Source organism: Hemitrygon akajei, chromosome 22 (assembly GCF_048418815.1).
Source record: "Hemitrygon akajei chromosome 22, sHemAka1.3, whole genome shotgun sequence".
NCBI lineage: Eukaryota > Metazoa > Chordata > Chondrichthyes > Myliobatiformes > Dasyatidae > Hemitrygon > Hemitrygon akajei.
The window spans coordinates 66,736,723-66,759,029 of record NC_133145.1 but is presented as its reverse complement, the minus strand read 5'-3'; the positions used below and the strand labels follow the sequence as shown (position 1 = coordinate 66,759,029).

Sequence of the window (22,307 nt, the reverse complement as noted above, 5' to 3'; positions counted from 1 at the left end):
TTGGAGATCTGTGTGCAGTCAAGGTGTTTCAACTGATTGTAGTAAAAATACACCTGTATCTGGAAGGTTCATCTGTTAGTGAGTCAGTATCCTGGCAAAAACTACACCATGAAGATAAAAGAATATGCCAAACAACTCCATTAAAAGGTTATTGAAAAGCACAAATCAGGAGATGGATACAGGAAAATTTCCAAGTCTTGGAGTACAGTTAAGTCAATAATCAAGAAATGGAAAGAATATGGCATAGATGTAAATCTGCCTAGAGCAGGCCATCCTCAAAAACTGAGTGACCGTGCAAGAAGGGGACTAGTGAGGGAGGCCACAAGACCTATGACAACTCTAGAGGAGTTACAAGCTTCAGTGACTGAAATGGGGGAGACTACGCAAATGACAACTGCTGCCCGGATGCTTCACCAGTCACAGCTTTAGATAGATAGATAGATAGATAGATAGATACTTTATTCATCCCCATGGGGAAATTCAACTTTTTTCCAATGTCCCATACACTTGTTGTCGCAAAACTAATTACATACAATACTTAACTCAGTAAAAAATATGATATGCATCTAAATCACTATCTCAAAAAGCATTAATAATAGCTTTTAAAAAGTTCTTAAGTCCTGGCGGTAGAATTGTAAAGCCTAATGGCATTGGGAGAAACGAAAAGAAAAAGCCACTGTTGAAAAAAAAACTCACATGAAATCTCAGCTAGAGTTTGCCAGAAGTCATGCGGAGACTCAGAGTCAGTTGGAAGAAGATTCCATGGTCTGATGAAACCAAAATTGAACATTTTAGCCATCAAGCTAAACGCAATGTTTATAAGCCAAACACCACACATCATCAAAACACCATCCCTACCGTGAAGCATAGTGGTGGCTGCATCATGCTGTGGGGATGCTTCACTTCAGCAGGCCCCGGAAGGCTTGTGAAGGTAGAGGGTAAAATTAATGCAGCAAAATACAGGGAAATCCTGGAGGAAAACCTGATGCAGTCTGCAAGAGAACTGCGACTTGGGAGATTTGTTTTCCAGCAAGACAATGACCCCAAGCATAAAGCCAAAGCTACATAGGAATGGCTTAAAAACAACAAAGTTAATGTCCTGGAGTAGCCAAGTCACAAGTCCAGACTTCAATACAACTGAGAATTTGTGGCTGGTCTTGAAAGGGACTCAGGCTCTCCAAGCAATATGACAGAGCTTGAGCAGTTTTATAAAGAATGTGGAAAAAAATGCTATGTCCAGATGTGCAAAAGCTGATAGAGACCTATTCACACACATTCAAGGCTGCAATTGCTGCCTACTAAATACTGACTTGATTGCATAATTACTCATGCCCTTCAATTATTTTGTTTAATAACTAATAAATTTAGACCAATTTGTAGAGATCTCATTTTACTTTGACACAAAAGAGTCTTTTCTGTTGATCAGTGTCAAAAAAGTTAAATTAAATCCATTGTGATTCAATTTGTAAAACAATAAATCGTGCAAGCTTCCGGGGGGTGGGGGATACTTTTTACCACTGTAGCTCTACCCATAAATATTCCTCACTTTCCAATCCTATGTTACCTCTTTCTAAGGATTTTATTTCATTTTTTACCAACAGAGCCGCCCTACACTCTGCCTACCTGCCTGTCCTTTCAAAACTGTGTATCCTATCATCTTCTTTCAGCCACAATCTAGTGATGCCCACACCTCACCCACAAATTTTTGAATAGAAGAAGGACACTACTGTGGCTGACAAGTGAAGTCAGAGCCAAAGTAAAAGCAAAAGAGAGGGCATACAAGGAAGCCAAAGACAGTGGAAAGATAAAGGATTGGAAAACTTTTAAAAACTTACAGAAGGAAAGGATAGGATGGGTAGGATGACTGAGGGGGGTCCTGCGTAGTGAGTTCAGGGAGTTAGGTGTGAAGCTGAAGGGCAGGACCTCCAGGGTAACAATCTCAGGATTGCTACCTGTGCCACGTGCGAGTGAGGCAAGGAACAGAAGGATTATACAGATTAATACATGGCTGAGAGGATGGTGCAGGAGGGAGGGCTTCAGGTTTTTAGATAATTGGGCTTTGTTCCAGGGAAGGTGGGATCTGTTCCGACGGGACGGTTTACACCTGAACTGGAGCGGTACTAACATTCTTGCAGGAAAGTTTGCTAGTGCTTCTCGGGGGGGTGGGGGGGGTGGGGGGGGGGGGGTTTAATCTAAATTTGCAGGGGACAGGGATCCAGAATGCGAGAGAGGATAGCGAGATGAAGAATAAAGGACAGGTGGGGATTACACGGTTCCGGAATATTAAGTGTGTAGTAGAGAAAGGTGAGGCGGAACAAGTGATAAGGAGGGCACATGTACAGAGGGATGGTCTGACGGAACATGGAGTTAAATGTGCAAAAAGAATAAGTAAATTTAGGAAGGACAACAAAATTCAAGGGGCATATAGCCCGATGGGAGTTCAGGGAGCTGGGTTAAGCACAATCGGCAGCGATTTAAACAGAGAGAGGAGAAATGGGCTAAAAATTCTATATCTGAATGCACAAAGTGTCAGAAATAAGGCGGATGAGCTTGAAGCTCAGGTGCGAATGGGTAACTTATGATGTTGTTGGGATAACGGAGACATGGCTACAGGGAGATCAGACCTGGGAAATGAATGTACAAGGGTATATGTGCTATTGTAGGGACAGAAATGTGGGCAGAGGGGTGGGGTGGCCCTGTTGGTGAGGAATGAGATTCAGTCCTTTGCAAGGGGGGACATAGGATCAGGAGAAGTAGAGTCTGTGTGGATAGAGCTGAGGAACAGTAAGGGCAAAAAGACCCTAATGGGTGTTGTCTACAGGCCACCAAACAGTAGCATGGATATTGGGTGCAAGTTGAATAGAGAGTTAACATTGGCATGTGGCAAAGGTAATGTCGCAGTAGTTATGGGGGATTTCAACATGCAGGTGAACTGGGAGAATCAGGTTGGTGCTGGACCCCAGGATAGGGAGTTTGTAGAGTGCCTACGGGATGCATTCTTGGAACAGCTTGTACAAGAGCTGGCCAGGGACAAGGCTATTCTGGATTTAGTGTTGTGTAATGAACAGGATTTGATAAGCGATCTTGAAGTAAAGGAGCCATTAGGAGGTAGTGACCATAATATGATAAGTTTTTATCTGCAATTTAAGAAGGATAAGGGCAGATCAGAGGTGTCAGTGTTGCAGTTGAACAAAGGAGACTATGGAGCCATGAGGGAGGAGCTGGCCAAAGTTAACTGGATGGATATCCTAGCAGAAAAGACAGTGGAACAGCAATGCCAGGTATTCTTGGGAATAATGCACAAGGTGCAAAATCAGTTCATCCCCCAGAGAAGGAAGAATTCAAAGGGGGGAAAGGGGCCACAGTGGTTGACAAAGGAAGTCAGAGATTGCATAGCATTGAAAAAAAAAAGGAAGTATGACAGAGCTAAGGTGAGTGGGAAGACAGATGATTGGGAAATTTTTAAGGAACAACAGAACTTAACTAAAAAGACAATATGGGGAGAAAAAATGAGGTACGAATGTAAGCTAGCCAGGAATATAAAGGAGGATAGCAAAAGCCTTTTTTTAGGTATGTGAAGAGAAAGAAGATAGTTAAGAACAATGTTGGGCCCTTGAAGAATGAATTGGGTGAAATTGTTATGGGAAACAGAGAAATGGCAGAAGAACTTAATAAGTACCTTAGATCTGTCTTCACTAGGGAAGACACAAGCAATCTCCCAGATGTATGGATGGGCGAAGGACACAGGGTAACAGAGGAAATGAAACAGATTGACATTAGGAAGGAAACGGTGATGAGTAGACTGATGGGACTGAAGGCTGACAAATCCCCAGGTCCAGATGGTCTGCATCCTAGGGTACTAAAGGAGATGGCCCTGGAAATTGCGGATGCATTGGTAATCATTTTCCAATGTTCCTTAGATTCAGGATCAGTTCCTGAGGATTGGAGAATGGCTAATGTTATCCCACTTTTTAAGAAAGGAGGGAGGGAGAAAACAGAGAACTATCATCCTGTGAACTAACATCAGTAGTGGGGAAGATGTTAGTCCATTATTAAAGATGAAATAGTGGCATATCTAGATAGCAGTGATAGGATTGGGCCGAGCCAGCATGGATTTACCAAGGGCAAATCATGCTTGACTAATCCGTTGGAGTTTTTTGAGGATGTAACCAGGAAGTTAGACAAGGGAGATCCAGTGGATGTAGTGTACCTCGATTTTCAGAAGGCATTTGATAAGGTCCCACATAGGAGATTGGTGGGTAAAATCAGAGCTCATGGCATTGGGGGGAAGATATTGACATGGATAGAAAACTGGTTGGCAGATAGAAAGCAAAGGGTAACGGTGAATGGGTGTTTCTTGGAATGGCAGGTGGTGACTAGTGGGGTGCTGCAGGGCTCGGTATTGGGACCACAGCTGTTTACAATTTACATCAACGATTTAGATGAAGGCATTGAGAATAACATCAGCAAGTTTGCTGATGATACTAAGCTGGGTGGCAGTGTGACATGTGATGAGGATGTTAGGAGAATTCAGGGTGACTTGGATAGGCTGAGTGAGTGGGCAGATACTTGGCAGATGACGTTTAATGTGAATAAGTGTGAGGTTATCCACTTTGGGAGTAAGAACAGGAAGGCAGATTATTATCTGAACGGTGTAAAGTTAGGTAAGGGAGAAATACAAAGAGATCTAGGAGTCCTTGTTCATCAGTCACTGAAGGTGAATGAGCAAGTGCAGCAGGCAGTGAAGAAGGCTAATGGAATGTTGGCCTTTATTACAAAGGGAATTGAGTACAAGAGCAAGGAAATCCTCTTGCATTTGTACAGGGCCCTGGTGAGACCACACCTGGAGTATTGTGTACAGTTTTGGTCTCCAGGGTTAAGGAAGGACATCCTGGCTGTAGAGGAAGTGCAGCGTAGATTCACAAGGTTAATTCCTGGGATGTATTGTCCCAACCTCATACTAGGGCCCGAACCCCCATGTCAGCAAATTTCAGGCCTAGATTTTGCTGCTGAAGGAGCCGTTCTTGACTTCTCCAATTCAGTTCAGTGTTTAGAGTGATCCATCTTCGTACCCAAGTTAGTTGGATGGGCATTGGAACTCCAACTCCAGCTGTGCACCAACAGGGCACATCCCACAAACTTGCTTTGCCTTCACTTGCTTCTTAGAACCATAGAACACTACAGCACAGTACAGGCCCTTCAGCCCTCCATGTTGTGCCGACCCATATAATCCTTAAAAAAAAGTACTAAACCCACACTACCCCATAACCCTCCAGTTTTCTTTCATCCATGTGTCTGTCCAGGAGGCTCTTAAATACCCCTAATGTTTTAGCCTCCACCACCATCCCTGGCATGTCATTCCAGGCACTCACAACCCTCTATGTAAAAAAACTTACCCCTGATGTCTCCCCTAAACTTTCCTCCCTTAATTTTGTACATATGCCCTCTGGTGTTTGCTATTGGTGCCCTGGGAAACTGGTACTGACTATCCACCTTATCTATGCCTCTCATAATCTTGTAGACCCCTATCAAGTCCCCTCTCATTCTTCTACGCTCCAAAGAGAAAAGTCCCAGCTCTGCTAACCTTGCTTCATATGACTTGTTCTCCAAACCAGGCAACATCCTGGTAAATCTCCTCTGCACCCTCTCCATAGCTTCCACATCCTTCCTATAATGAGGTGACCAGAATTGAACACAATAAAACGGGAGTAGCCATCATGGCAGTAGAAGTTGTCCCTTGAGTCACACTGCCGGGCGCCGTATCCACCGCCTCGCCCGCGGCCGTAACTTTGTCCTCCTCCACCGTAGCCACTGACGCCTCCCAACTTCTTCTCAGCGTGGTCCACCTGGATCTGGCGGCTGTCCAGAGACTTGCCGTTCATTGCCTGTTTTGCATCGTGGGCATCACACAGGTTCTCGAAGGTGATGAAGCCGAAGCCACAGGACGCTTGGGTGTCCCTGTCCTTGATAACGCGCACCTCGGAGTTCTGCCCGTTCTTGCAGAACACCTCCTCCAGCACCTGCTCATCCGTCTCAAAGTTGAGGCCGCCGATGAATAACTTTCCTTCCTCAGACATGGTGCTGATGCGTGCTCTCTCCACCTCTCAATCTGCCCCTTCGGCGGCGGCTGCAGCTCGACATTGCTTGCAGTGATAGTGTACCACAATTTACTTCAAAAAAAGTGTAATAATAGCTTTTATCGAATTCCTTTGCTTTGAACTACTCGTAAGCTGTCGCATGTCTTTGGTGGAGCCATATTAAACCGAACATTCTAACCCTTGATATTGATACAGTTCTCAAGATACCAAATGCCTTCACATAAAGTGCCTTCATCAGCATAAGAGCTGGTGATCCCTTGTTTGTGAAATAGTCAGCTAGTTGTTCCTTTGTAGTTGACCATAGTATGTGATGAATTTTCTGTGCTTGGACTAGTTTCATGATGCTGATTACCTCTAGATGAAGCTTCTTCTCTGTAGCTAACTTGGTGGATTTGATGGCATTAACCAGAGTAGCTGTCTGTGACACAAGTTATTCGTAGAGTGGTGTTCTTTGCATCAACATGGACAAGCTCAGAACAGAGTGTGGCCAAATAAATGACATTGTTAATACCATCAGAAATTGCAAGGGTTTCTCCTGCCAGCATACAATGTACAACTCTTCAAATCCTTTTTGACTGCCAAAAGAGGTGAAAATCTTCCCTCTTCTCCCATCAGCATGATAAAATGTCCCCGCTGAGTACCCCCATCAGTGAGATTTTCATGTGGAAGACGAGCCTCAGTGAGTCATCTTGTCCAAGCTGTTGAAACTTCAAGACTACTTTTTCAGATTGAATTCTGTGCACTATCTTGTTTGCCTCATGTAAAATTTGTACTGTGCTGGATGCCAAGTTGCAGGCATCAAACATGATGTTGGATTTCCTCTGCTTTGCTACCCACAGAATCATCCTATCTTTGACCTGAGTCGCTTAACTTCAGCTTCACTGAAGGGTACATCCCATTGTGTGGCACATGAGAATTCCATGCGGATTGGCTGAAGATTCCTGATGTAGCTTTCTTGGTGCAGCTACATCAGCATGGATATCTATCCCTACAAAGCAGAGTCTGTCATGCTCTTCGTGTCCAAGCTGAAAGGCTGACTTTAGCTGAGAGGTAACTATTGTGGCAAAATGTTGTGAGCTCCCCACATGAACTCATCTATACGACAGGCATGTACTCCAATCACATGACATTCTGAATCTTGCCAATAAAGGCCAGCTGGATCCACTTGTGACATCTTTCCACCTGTTTTCAACAGTTCCTTGACTCTTCAATACCAATAAAGTGATGCATCTGCTAGACCACACATATACTGAGTTTCCAGAATTCCTTCACTTCTGGATTCATGCAGGGGTTGAATGTAAATTCAGGTGACAGCTCCATTCTCTGTAAGAATGTGGATTTTATGTCCGTGGAATGGAGTTGACAATGCTTTTAACATATCACTGTAAGAAGTAGTTGGAGAGACTCTGATGCACTTGTGGTGAGTCTTTTTGGAGTTTTTTTATGTTCAGTTCCTCAAAACTTCCAGCATCCAGGTGTACTTTTGGTGTAATTCCTGTTGGGGATTCTTTCCAGGTGCACACCCATCTTGTAGACACCATCTTTTGGCCAATGTCTCAAACACTCCAAACAATCCAATGTCTCAAACACTCCAAACAATGTCTCAAACACTCCAAACAATGTCTCAAACACTCCAAACAATGTCTCAAACACTCCAAACAATGTCTCAAACACTCCAAACAATGTCTCAAACACTCCAAAATTTCTCTAACTATTGAGTTCATCCTGTTTTGCAGCTTCAAATTACACCTTGATTACCGGGACATTTTCACCTTGACATTTCTCAGATGGTTCAGCCCGATCTATACTTGTTTCAGTATGAAGTCTGTCTACACGTGACATGTCAACTGGCCCTGCAGTGCCAGTGACTGTGACTGGTTCTAGGTAATTCAAGTTGTACCAACTTTTGTTTCTCCCACTGGTTTTGCCTGCTTGTCTTAAGACTTCAGATTTGTATGAGATACCAATGTCTTGGTCTACAAATCTCAGTTTGTCATGTTTTAAGACAAACTTCCATGTTGTCTTTGATTTGTGATGATTCCTGTTCAAGTAAGTCTGTTGAGTTCACAACTGCATCCTCTTCAGCACTGTCTGTGCCACTGCTGGTCCTCAGCTGCGCTCTCCTCAGCACTATTAGTGCTATGCGACACTGTATCAAGTAAGTTCTGTTCATGTTTTGTATCATTCTCCATCAAGCTCTGATGGTCTTCAGTTTGTGGTTTACATTGTCTGGAATCAACTTCATGTATGTACCTCCACGTCTCACTAATAACACAACTCCACCCCAATCAATGATAGCTCCAGGACCTTTCCATTCTCTAGTCTGCTCTTTGTCCCCATCTCATATTCCTCATCTGTAGAACGGAGCTGTGCCCCTCAGCGCTCTTCAAATTCTCTCTGAACACTCTGCTTCAATAAAAGCCTTCCTTGATGCATACAATGCTGAAATATTTCCCAGCCCATTCATTCCTTATAATACCCTCTAGAGCAGGTGGCTGTCAGCCAGTACAGAGGGAAGGTTTGGATTCTGAGAGAACATTAAGTTGATATGGGCAGCAGACTCGTACATTGTGCATGCTCCAGAAGTCCATTAGACTAAATGCTGCTGTTATGTTAAAGTTTTCCACCATATCTTTGAATTCATTATTAAATTCACTTCTATTATTAGTGAATATTTTGTGAGGTGGGCCTTACACACTTACCCAGGAATGGATGAAGTTTTTTTCTTATACTATCTTCTAAGGGTTTCTTTGTGTTTACAACACTACCAGCAATGAAACTTGGAAAAAATAGTCTTGCATCTTTGTTTCGTGAACTACTGAGCAGTTTCTGCAGTCAAAGCGTTTCCTAACTGCATGTGAAGCTTGAAGACCACTTTACATTTCTCATCTGAGGTCATGTTCTCTGTGACAATTAGTACCTCATTCGCACATTGATTCTTAGTAATGTCTTTATCAGAATTAAATTTAATATAACTAGCCTAGGTCATGAAATTTGTTAATTTTGCGGCAGCTGTACAAAGCAATACATGATAATATAAAAGAAAAAAGCTAAATGTATTATGTATAAAATAATTAAATTAAATAAGTAGTGCAAAAACAGTGTTCACGGAGTCAATGTCCATTCAGAAACCAGATGGCAGAGGGGAAGAAGCTGGTCCTGAATCACTGAGTGTATGCCTTCAGGCTTCTGTACTTCTTTCTTGATAGTAACAATGAGAAGAGGACATGTCCTAGGTGGTAGGGGTCCTTAATGATGGACATCAGCTTTTTGAGGCATCGCTCCATGAAGATGTCTTGGATAATAAGGAGGCCGGTGCCCAAGATGGAGCTGACTAATTTTACAACTCTGTAGCTTACTTCAATCTTGTGCAGTAGCCCCTCCATACCAGATGGTGATGCAGCCAGTTAGAATGCTCTCCACAGTACATCGGTAGAAATTTGAGTGTTTTAGTGACATACCAAATCTCCTCAAACTCTTTCTTGCCTTCTTTATAACTGCATTAATATGTTGGGATCAGGTTAGGTCCTCAGATATTAACACTCAGGAACCTGAAACTGTTCACTCTCTCCACCTCCGAGAGTACTGGTGTATGTTCCCTCATCTTACCCTTTCTGAAGTCCACAATCAGCTCTTTAGTCTTACTAACCTTGAGTGCAAAGTTGTGGCTGCGACATCACTCAACTAGCTGGTATATCTTGCTCCTGTATGCCCTCTCATCACCATCTGAGATTCACACAGACTTCTAGAATGTCCAGAGCTTGAGACACTGAATGTTGAAACATCACTGCTTGGTCATTCTCCATGTCCAGTACTGAACCCCCCGCCCCCCCCCCCCCCACCACCCCGCTTTCTTTATGGCCGTTTTACTCAAGGACAATGGAATGTTCACTGGTACCACCTCTGTTTCAATGTAACACTTTGTTTCTCTATTTTTGTGGGAACTTTCACTCTTTTGGTAGATTGTACAACCTTTCCATCTCCAGATGTGAATGCTTTGTTACTGGGTGTATTTGTGTTCACCAGTTTATGCACTTCATTCTGGTTTAGTTCACTTACGTAGCTATCAGTTATTTTTTCCCAAACACTGCATGTGCATGCTGTATCAATAACAGCAGATCCTATAGATCCTATTGTCAAAATTTCTGCATCAGACGTGAGTGATTAGTAAGTGATTCCTTTGCAAACAATGTTATATAGCACTCTTCTACATCTTCAGATGTTCTTCAATTATCTTAACGTCTGGTTCTGTGTGGAAAGTTTTTGTCCAGTGGCAAATTCTCTGACAAACAGCACATTTTGATCACCTTCCGTAGTTGACTAGTGGATTTGTGCCAGGTAATTGTGCCCTCGTCTGGTCACTCACTATTCTCTCATATCTGCTCGGTGAAATATGCCATTTCCTGACCCAAATTAATGCCAACTGTTGTCTTGGCAGCCTTTTCTCCAAAAATCCTCTTCACTGTCGATTTCATAGATGCAAATATAAGTTAAAGTTAGCTGTCTGCCCTTTAGACAATCAGTATCCAACAATTTAAAAGCTAATCCTGCAACAGGAAGTTCCATTTTGTATTTATGTATGCAACTGTACTTTTGTTCAAAATCAACATAATCAGCCATATTTATAGAACTCTCTCTGGAAATTTCACTGAAGTCTGAATATGCCTCATAAATCCAATTCTTTTCTTCCTTCAGAAAAACCAAGTCAAGTGCATTATTAGCATAGTCATACCGTCATCTTTGTTCAAGTCTTCCACTGAAATTCCCATCGCAGTCTCTCTTACTCTTCCCAAAAATGACAGTACAACTGCTTCTTCTTCTTGAGCTCCATAACATGAATCCATATTCCAATTTCATTTCTCCAGCTTTTGTAAGGCTTGCTCTCATCGAATGTTGGTGGGATCCTATAGGTGGTAACCATCCTCTGCTACCAATGTTAATGTTCAACCAACAAAGTCAAGATGTTCTTTCATTATAACAACTTTACTCTCTCCATTTAGTTAGTACATAAGGCTGCCATTTTCTTACCAACCATACCCCTGCCCCCACCGTGATCCTCGTGCGCATGCCCATAATGGGGAAAGTGAACATTCCAACTACATGTTTACATAGCCCAAATGAGCAGAACTCAACAAGCATCATAGGAAAGGCAGATGAGCTCAGGGCAGAGATAAATGAAATAATGACATTGTAGCCAGTAGTGATACTTGGTTGCAGAAGGGGCAGGACTAGTAACTCAATATTCCGGGGTTCCATTGTTTTAGACGAAAAAGAGTAGTAGAGATTAATGAAGGAGGGGTGGCGATACTAGCCAGGGAAAATGTCATGGCACTCCTCCATCAGGACAGACTGAAGAACTTAGCTTGTGAGACTTTATGGGTAGAACTGAGAAGTAAGAAAGATCTAACCACATTAATGGGGCTATATCACAGTCCACCCAACTGTCAGGGATTTAGAGGAACATATTTGTAGATCGCAGACTGTAAAAAGACTAAATGGGATAGAGTTTGTCAAATGTACTCAGGAAAGTTTCCTTAATCAGTATGTACAAGTCCCAATGAGAGAGTGAGATACTTGATCTGCTATTGGGAAATGAGACAGGGCAGGTGACAGAAGTTTGTATAGAGGAACATTTTGTATCCAGTGATCACAAAACCATTTGTTTCAAAGTAAATATGCAAAAAGATAAAGTCTGGTCTGTGGGATGAGATTCTAATTTGGAGAAAGGCCAATTTTAATGGCATCAGAAAGGATCTAGCAAGTGTAGATTGGGACAGGCTGTTTCTGGTAAATGTGTACTTGGTAAAGAGGAGGCCTTCAAAAGTCACATTTTGAGAGTACAAAGCTTTAATGTGCCTGTCAGAATAAAAGGTAAAGATCACATTTGTAAAGAACCTTGGTTTGCAAGAGATATTGAGGCCCTGGTTAAGAAGAAAAAAGGAGGTGCATAGCAGATATAGGCAAGTAGGCAAGAAAAGCAAAAGAACACTCAAAAAATGAAGTCAGAATGGCCAAAAGAAGGCACGAGGTTCCTGTAGCAGACACGGTGAAGGAGAATTTTAAGGGATTCTACAGATATATTAAGAGAAAAAGGATTACAAGGGAAAAAATTGGTCCTATGGAAGATCAGAATGGTAATTCATGTGTGAACTCGAAACAGATGGGTGAGATCTTAAATTAATTCTTTGCATCTGTATTTACTCAGGAGACAGACACAGAGTCTATAGAAATGAGGGAAAGTGGCATCAACTTCATGGACCATATACAACTTACAGGGGATGTGGTGAATGCTATCCTGAGGCAAATTAGGTTGGATAAATCCCCAGGGCCTGACAAAGTGTTCTCCCGGACCCTGTGGGAGACAAGTGAAGAAAATGCTGTAGCCCTAGCAGAAATATTTAAATCACTTTAGCGACAGGTGAGGTATCAGAGGATTGGAGGATAGCCAATGTTCTTCTGCTGTTTAAGAAAGGCTCTGAAAATTAACTAGGAAATTATTGGCTGGTGAGCCTGACATCAGTAGTGGGAAAGTTACTAGAAGGTATTCTAAGAGACAAGAGTACTTGGATAGACATGGACTAACTAGGGATAGTCAGTATGGCTTCATGCATGGTTGGTTGTGTCTCACCAATCTTCAAGGAAGTTACCAGGAAAATTGATGAAGGCAAGGTAATGAATGTTGTCCTCATGGATTTTAGGAAGGAATTTGACAAGATCCTGCATGGAGGTTGGTCAAGAAGATTCAGTTACTCGGCATTCAGAAGGACCTAAATCAGCGTTGTATCATACGGAGAGAATCACTGGTGATGGCCCAGACCTGGGCTGCAAAGTTTGAAGATCAGAATATAGAGATAACTTGTCAGCTAATGAAGCTACAGCATTATGCACTGTGCACTGTTCACAGATTGATCCTATTAAGGTTCAAGATTTAATGCTGGGTGGGGGGGGGGGGGGCGATGATCCTAATGTGGGGCGGAGTGATGGGGATATCTGACTGGATGATGAAACTGAACGACCCCTCAAAATGATTGCCCTCTCCCCTGTGTATCCAAAACAGTGCAGGCCAGGGCAGTGACCACCCACCATGGAGGGGCATCGCCCTGCGTCTTCTTCTTCCCACAAGAGGACGAGGAGGATTAGGAATGTGTGGGAGATGGTACAATGGGCCCCTTTGAGACAACAGAGATAAGGGAGTTCTCTGCTAAAGAATGAACCAGAAGCCTGGGGAGTCTCTGGCAGTGTGGTTATTGTGGATATGGGATGAGGTGGGGTATCAGTGTGATCCTACCTAACAGAGATGTGAGTGCTTTAGGGAGGCTAACATCCCAACACATGATCAACAATGCCCTGAGAACACTGCTTGCTTCTCCTGAGCACATGGCATCACTATAGGATCGAATAGTAGCAGCGGTTCAGTTCTCTCTCTGAATGGAATTTAATACTCCAAGCGGAATGGAGCACAGTGGAAGGGGCAAAAGTTCTCCACCAGTGGGCTTTTATCACAGAATTACGGTATATAGTGATAGTGATAACCCGTCAGAGGATGTTGAATTAACCTCTGGAATGACAGGACGTGAGGTTACGTTGCCAGATTCCCAAATAACAGGGGTAGCACTGTCTTTAATAGCACCAGCTGCTGATCGTACAGCAATTCAATTATTACACAGTTTACACTATGTAGAAGGGAATAAACTTAGCCAGGTACAGAAGTTGGAAAAACAGACAGAGAGTGGAGGATCTTGCATGTCCTGTAAAGAAATGATTTTAAGCATTGCTCAAAGTTAGGGTTCCCGAGGAGCAGGTAAATGGGGTTCCCACTCCCACCCTCTATGCAATATGGAGGGAGCACTGCCAAGGAAAGCGAGAAAGGGAGGCCATTAAGGAGGAATAAGGGCTCCTTTTGTCCTCTGCCAGGTTCCTTGCAATCCACTCAGGATTCCCTACAAAGGGCCAAGGCTGACCTTCGGCAGCAGTGAGAATTGGGGGTTGGTTAGCGCCTTCGTGCCTCATCGGTGTAGGGAGGGCGAGTGTCATTCCCTGTAAATAACATGAATGATTTGAATGCGGAGAAATGTGCGAGGTCTGGCCACGCAAGTCAGTTTCGTGTGTGTGTGTCCATGACAGAGAGCACAAAGACTGTTTCAAGAGGCTGCACATCAGTGTGTTAATGTGTCAGCAGTCCCCACCCAGTTTTTTTTTCTTCTTCTTGGTTCTTCAAAAAACGTGTAAAAGTTTTCACTGTGGGAATTAACTGTTTATTCTAAGTTTTGCAGTTATTTGTGGAAGGTTCTGAGAGAAGAACAGTACACTCATGGATTTTTGTGTTTTGTCTTGTCTCTTTATTTGTTTTTCATGGAATTGAGTTTTAGAGAAACCCAGATTCTACACTGGCAATGTGTAATCTAAGTTGAGATGGAAATTTGTGCATTTCTATTCCAGAGATGAGATACCCATGTTACAAAGTGAAATGGGCATTCAGGGAAGTTGCTCTTTGGTAGGCAGTTAAATTGGAAATTTGAAATTAACAATTTTAGAACGATTAGAATGTTTGGGGAGCAATCCTAAAGGTTGCCTTTACTAACAAGACTGCTTTCTTATACAGTACTGGGTATTGGACATCGTGTTTTATACTGTATGTAGTTTAGTAGGGATTGAGGATACTACAAGTAGGATAGATAAATGGATGCAGTGGATGTTGTATACAGGCAGTTCCCAGGTTATGCACGAGTTTTGTTCCTGAGCCCATCTTTAAGTCGGATTTGTACGCAAGTCGGAACAAGTACAGCGGATATTATTTAGCGTCAGTTAGTCAAACGTTTGTCTTAGTATATAGTATATATTTTACCTTTCTATGCATATAAAACACTTATGAAACATATGTATTCCAATAATTAAACCACTGCGTTGCTTAGTAATAATTGTAGCTTTCATCAGGGCAGAGCCTTTCACATGCTCCATTATTCTCATTTTATCCCTTTTCCTTTAAAATTGTTCCGATTGTTGACCGACTGTAGCCTAACACTTTTCCAATGACTGATGGCGTTTCACCTCTTTCCAAACGCTTTATCATTTCCACTTTATTTTCAATCCCGTCAATGGAACAGAAACACTGCGGGCGGTGACTCCTGACCTGTACCGGCTCCCGAGGTCCACTGGGTCCTAAGGACCACAGCACTAAATTCCCGGAGTCCTAAACTGCACCGCACTGAGACAGATTAAATGGGACAAGTGGGGGCTGTGCTGGGTTTGGTTATTTGATCCTCCACAATATTCCACATGGGAATTTAAACTGGAGGTTGCAGTGTTTTTTTTTACGAGGTCGACTTGCGAGCTCGACATCAACCCGGCACGGATGGTACAGGAGTCACTGGATCGACATCAACCCGGCATGGGAGCGATGTGTCACTAAATCGAACTCAGGAACCTCCGTTCTCTAGCCCAGTGCTGATCTGACTGTGCCACCAGCTGACTGGAATGGGGGGGGGTCAGGGTTAATCATACTAAGAAAATTTTAAGCCAAATACAAAGTTAAACACTCAACAGTGTCAACAGCAACGACTTAAAATGGCCGACTGCGTCGCAATCCGACTTAAAATGGCAGACGGCGTTCTTCCTCGGTTCGTAAGTACGAGTTGTCCGTAAGTCGGACGTTCGTAAGTACGAGTTGTCCGTAAGTCAGACATTCGTAACTCGGGGACTACCTGTATTTGGACTTTCAGAAGCCCTTTGACAAGGTGCTACACATGAGGCTGCTTACCAGTTAAGAGCCCATGGTATTACAGGAAAGTTACTAACATGGTTAGAGCACTGGCTGATTGGTAGGAGGCAGCAAGTGGGAATAAAAGGATCCTTTTCTGGTTAGCTGCCAGTGACTAGTGGTGTTCTGCAGGGCTGGTGTTGAAACGCTTTCTTCTTATGCTGTATACAAATGATTTGGATGATGGAATAGATGGCTTTGTTGCCAAGACTGCAGATGATACGGAGATTGGTGGGGGGGGGGGGACAGGTAGTATTGAGGAAACAGGTAGGATGCAGAAGGACTTAAGACAGATTAGAGAATGGGCAAGGAAGTGGCAAATGAAATATAATGTTGGAAAATGCATGATCATGCACTTTGGTAGTAGAAATAAATATGCAGACTATTTTCTAAATGGATAGAAAATCCATGAATCTGAGATGCAGAGGACTTGGGAGTCCTCCTTGTGCAGAGCACACTGAAGGTTAACTTTCAGGTTGAGTTGGTGGTTAGCATTCATTTCAAGAGGTCTAGAATATAAGACCAAGGAGGTGATGCTGAGGCTTTATAGATGTGCTGGCATTTGAAAGGGTCCAAAGGAAGGTTCACAAAGATGATTCCAGGAATGAAAGGGTTATCATACAGGGAGTGTTTAATAGCTCTGGGTCTGTACTCGCTGGGATTCAGAAGGATGAGGGGGGAATCTCATTGAAACTTTTCAAATGTTGAAAGACCTAGACAGAATAGATGTGGAAAGGATGTTTCCCACGGTGGGAGAGTCTAGGACAAGAGGGTACAGGATAGAGGGGCACCCTTTCAAAACAGAGATGCAGAGAAATTTCTTTTAGCCAAAGGGTGGTGAATTTCTGGGATTTGTTGTCACATGTACCTGTGGAGGCCAAGTCATTGGGTGTAATTAAAGCACAGATTGATAGGTTCTTGATTGGACATGGCATCAAAGGCCCCACGTGTTCAGATCTAGTCGCCTCACTACAATAAGGATGTGGATACTATAGAGAGCATGCAGAGGAGATATAGAATCAAAATCAGAATCAGGTTTATTATCAGTGGCAGGTGACATTAAATTTGTTAACTTAGCAGCAACATTTCAATGCAATACGATGAGAGGTAACCTGACAGAGATGTATAAGATGATGAGAGGCATTGATCATATGGATAGTTAGAGGCTTATCCCAGGGCTGAAATGGCTAACACAAGGGGGCATAGTTTTAAGGTGCTTGGAAATAGCTACCGAACGAATGTCACGGGTAGGTTTTTCACACAGAGAGTGGTGGGTGCGTGGAATGCACTGCTGGTGGCAGTGGTGGAAACGGATACAATAGGGTCTTTTAACAGCCCCTTAGATAAGTACATGGAGCTTAGAAAAATAGAGGGCTATGCGCTAGGGAAATTCTAGCAGTTTCTAGAGTAGGTTGCATGGTCGGGACAATATTGTGGGCCGAAGGGCCTGTAATGTGCTGTAGATTTCTATGTTCTATGTTTGCAAATAAATGATTAATACCTTATTTGCAATCATTGTTTTTTTTTAAAAATCACTTACCAAACCCATTAACCTACTTCAATATTACATATGGTAACCCTCTCATTCTTGGAATCATTCTGTAAACCTCCTCCGAACCCTCTCCTATGACAGCCCATCCCCTCCAAGGTAGGGGACAAAAACCAGTCACAAAACTCCAAGTGAGACCTAACCAGTACACCTATCCTTGTTATATGCGTCTTCAGACTATGCAGATACACAGTTATGCGAAGAAACTATTTCTACCAATGTCTCCTTATATGCGTCCAGAACTCACAATTATGCGAGGAGCACCGCTTTCCCGCCAATACAAGTCACATGCGCACGCCTCACAGTCTCACTCCCGCCAGTCTCGCATTGGTTTTGGCAAGGTGTGGATGTGTGATTTTGCGCTCTTAAGCTTCTGTTGGTTTTACCTATAGTGCAGCGATTCTGTGCTTGAAATATTTAACTATGCCTCCTAAGCATCCGATATCATGTCCTGGACCATCAGCTGAGTGGCAGAGAACTGCTTTAACACTTGAAAGTAAGTTATAAATTATAAACAGTGCGGCATCAGGTGAAGGTAACACAGCTCTGGGACGCTACTGCCTGGAACAGAATCTTGCCTTTAAAGTTCTTTTGTTGCTTGACAATGCACCAACCCATCCTAAACATTTGGACAGCTTTCATCCTAACATAACACTGCATTTCCTGCCGCCTAACACATCGCTGATTCAACCATTCGACCAAGGTGTGATCCACATTCAAGGCGAACTGTCTCTCAGATGCTGCAAGCAACAGACGATTTTGAAAATCCCGGGAGTTTACCAATGGTGAGGGAATGGTGGAAGTTGGAACACTTGGCACAAATGGCGATGGATATGAACCCAAGTTTAGAACGGAGTCAGCATTTCAGTCGTTCCCTGCCGTCAACCCTTCTTCCCTACAAGCAAATTTATGCTGAAAAACAAAATGCTGCCAAGCAAACAACCCTCACCACTTTATTCAAACTGGTGCCAGCAGTTCTAAAAGTTCTGTGAGTCTTCCTTCACCCCTTGCTGTGCTTGCTATGATCCTGACGACCACAACCATCCATGCACCTTATCCACGTAAAGCTGCCCGATACCACAACAACCACTCATCTCCCGGAGCAAACACACCTGCCACTGTTGAAAGTACTGTACACCCTAGTATGTTAACTTTCTATGATTTATTACATTGAATATTACCTTAAATTGATAAAATATAATATGAATGCTGCCTTGTGGTACTGCTTTTGTGTCATATCGGTATGAAAATCTGAATAAATTACAGATAAAACATATTTAGGAAGCCCTCTGGAACGCATCCCTATTTTCTCTATTTAAATAATTATTCACATTATGCGTCAACTGCGAGGAACGTATCTCCCCCCCCCCCCCCCGGTATAACGAGGATAGGCGGTACCTTATAAAGCCTCAATATCAGGAGGGGATGGAGCGACCACTCCCCGCTGAATATCGATGGCTGCTTGGTAGAGATCATTAAGAGCACCAAATTTCTTGGTGTTCACCTTGCGGAGAATCTCACCTGGTCCCTCAATACCAGCTCCATAGCAAAGAAAGCCCAGCAGCATCTCTACTTTCTGCAAAGGCTGAGGAAGTCCATCTCCCACCCCCTATTCTCATCACATTCTAAAGGGGTTGTATTGACAGCAACCTGAGCAGCTGCATCACTGTCTGGTTTGGAAATTGTACCATCTAGGATCACAAGACCCTGCAGCGGATAGTGAGGTCAGCTGAGAAGATCATCGGGGTCTCTCTTCCCGCCATTACGGACATTTACACTACACGCTGCATCCGCAAAGCAAGCAGCATTATGAAGGACCCCACGCACCCCTCATACAAACTCTTCTCCCTCCTGCCGTCTGGGAAAAGGCACTTTCAAAGCATTCAGGTTCCCACAACCAGACTATGTAATAGGTTCTTCCCCCAAGCTATCAGACTCCTCAATACCCAGAGCCTGGACTGACACCTTACTGCCCTATTGTCTTGTTTATTCTTTATTGTAATGCTGGCACTGTTTTGCAGTCCTGGGTAGGTCTGTAGTCTACATAACCATATAACCATGTAACCATATAACAATTACAGCATGGAAACAGGCCATCTCGGGCCTTCTAGTCCATGCCGAATGCTTACTCTCACCTAGTCAGTCCCACTGACCTGCACTCAGCCCATAACCCTCAATTTCCTTTCCTGTCCTATCCAATTTTACTTTTTTTAAAAAATATTTTTATTAGTTTTTCAAAACATTTTACAAAATTAAAAACCCCAAATCCCAATGAGGAGCATTAATACAGAGCAAGGTTAGGCATACAATAACAATATGCTACACAGGAAGAGAATTTAACAAAAAAGCACCTAAATTAAAGACAAGTGAGCTTAGTGTCCTCCCCAAACCCCACAACACAAGAAAAAAAAACAATTCCAGACCAACCACCACACAATATAGAGAGTATAAGTCCAGACAGTCAAACTCCCAGACTGTAAATACACTTAGCAACAGAGGATAATAAAGCCTACTACCAGAAAAAAAAAGGGAGCTGAAAGCAAGGGACTGAAAAGAAAAAAAAACCCTAGTCAAGAGGAAGGTTATGAAAGTACTCGATAAAAGGCCCCCAGATCTTATGGAACTTTAAATCCAAATTGAGAACTGAATAATGATTTTTTTCGAGGTCCAAGCAGGCCATAATGTCGTTAAGCCATTGCGCATGAGTGGGCGGGGCAACATCTCTCCATCTAAGGAGGATCAAGCGTCTCGCCAGGAGAGAGGCAAAGGATAGTATTCGGCATTTGGTCGGACCCAGACATAAATCTGTCTCGCCCCAAAAACCGAACACAGCAATTAAGGGGTTAGGTTCTAGGTGCTGATTCAGAATACCCGATAGTGTAGTGAAGACATCTTTCCAGAATTTCTCCAAGCTAGGACAGAACCAGTACAAATGGATGAGAGAGGCCACGCCCCTCTTGCATTTATCACAGAGCGGACTAATGCCAGGGTAGAATCGAGATAGTTTAGATTTAGACATATGGGCTCTATGAACAATCTTAAACTGTAAGGGACAATGGCGAGCACAAAGAGAGGTTGAGTTAACCGATTTGAGAACTGAGTCCCAGCTCTCCTCGGATAAGGAGATATTTAAATCCTGCTCCCAGGCCATTTTAATTTTATCCACAGGGGCCCGTCGTAAGGCTGCTAGTTTATCTTGGATAATTGAAATTAAACCTTTACCTAATGGATTAATGGAGAAAAATAGGTCCATAGCATTTTTCGCAGGCATTTCAGGAAAGTTAGGAATTAAAGGAGCAGTAAAGTGTCGGATTTGGAGATATCTGAAAAAGTGAGCGTTAGGCAGGTTGAACTTAACAGAGAGCTGTTGAAAAGAAGCGAAGCGGTTATCAATGAAGAGATCTTCAAAATGTCTAATGCCCTTCCTGTACCAAACATGGAATGCTGAATCGAACGTGGTAGGTAAAAAAAGGTGATTATGTGCAACAGGGCTAGAAATGGAAAACCCCTGGAAACCATAGCATTTCCTGAACTGAGCCCATATACGCAAAGTGTGTCTAACCAGAGGATTAGCTATTGATCTGGGCAGACTGCTAGGGAGTGCAGAGCCAAGAAGTGCAGATATAGATAATTCTTTAGTGGAGCTCAACTCCATTGCAACCCAGTTAGGGCACTCAGGTTGACCGTGGAAGAAAGACCAGAAGGCAGCACAACGTATATTAGCTGCCCAGTAATATAAGCGAAAGTTAGGTAAAGCCATGCCACCCTCTTTTTTAGATTTTTGGAGGTGGATTTTATTAATTCTAGAGCGCTTATTCTGTCACAGATGTGACAAAATAATAGAGTCTAAGGAATCAAAAAAAGATTTAGGAATAAAAATTGGGATAGATTGAAATAAGTATAAGAATTTGGGGAGAACATACATTTTGACAACATTGATACGACCTACCAAGGACATAGATAGAGGTGACCATTGTACCAGACTCTGTTTTGTAGTATATGAAAGATTGACAAAGTTTTCACGAAAGAGATCTTTAAACTTCCTTGTGACTGTAATTCCAAGATAAGTAAATTGATTATGGACTACTTTAAAAGGGAGATCTCGAAATATTAGTTCTTGTGCATCTTTATTAATTGGGAAAAGTTCACTCTTATGTAAGTTGAGTTTATAGCCAGAAATCTGGCTAAACTGGTCAAGAAGTGAAAACATTAGAGGTAAGGATGTAGACGGATATGAGAGAAAGAGTAGTAAGTCATCAGCATAGAGAGAGACTTTATGTTCAACACCCCCTCTCCAAATCCCGGTCAGTTCAGGACATTTTCGAAATGCTATCGCCAGAGGTTCTATAGCCAAATCAAAGAGAAAGGGACTTAAGGGGCATCCCTGACGGGTGCCACGTTTAAGATTGAATACTTGGGATTTCTGAAAGTTAGTTAGAACAGAAGCAGTAGGACACAGGTACAGCAATTGGATCCAAGAGATGAAACTTTGGCCGAGGTCAAATTTTTCTAAGACTGCAAAAAGGTAGTTCCACTCTATACGATCAAATGCTTTCTCCGCATCAAGGGAGATAACACATTCTGGAGTCCCAGTTGGAACTGAGTATAAAATATTAAATAGACGCCGAATGTTAAAAAAAGGGAGACGGTTTTTAATAAAGCCTGTTTGGTCATCAGAGATAATGGAGGGAATAACAGTTTCTAATCTATGAGCCAACACTTTAGCTAAGATCTTTACATCAACATTGAGCAGAGAGATCGGCCTGTACGAGGAACACTCTGTTGGGTCTTTGCCCTTTTTTAAAAGAAGAATAATAGATGCCTCATTGAAAGAGGGTGGCAATTTGCCGTAGTTAAACGAATCAGATAATACTGAAAGTAACTGAGGAGAAAGAAGTGAGGA

At 42.8% G+C, this 22,307-nt stretch overlaps 1 protein-coding gene and 1 pseudogene across 4 annotated transcripts in view; both read right to left on the bottom strand.

Annotated features, from left to right (window-relative positions):
- Positions 1-22,307, bottom strand: part of trim25 (tripartite motif containing 25) — a 107,065-nt gene that overhangs the window by 70,260 nt on the left and 14,498 nt on the right. The gene's annotated exons all lie outside the window — the stretch shown is intronic.
- On the bottom strand, positions 709-6,080 carry LOC140714912 (RNA-binding protein 3 pseudogene; annotated as a pseudogene).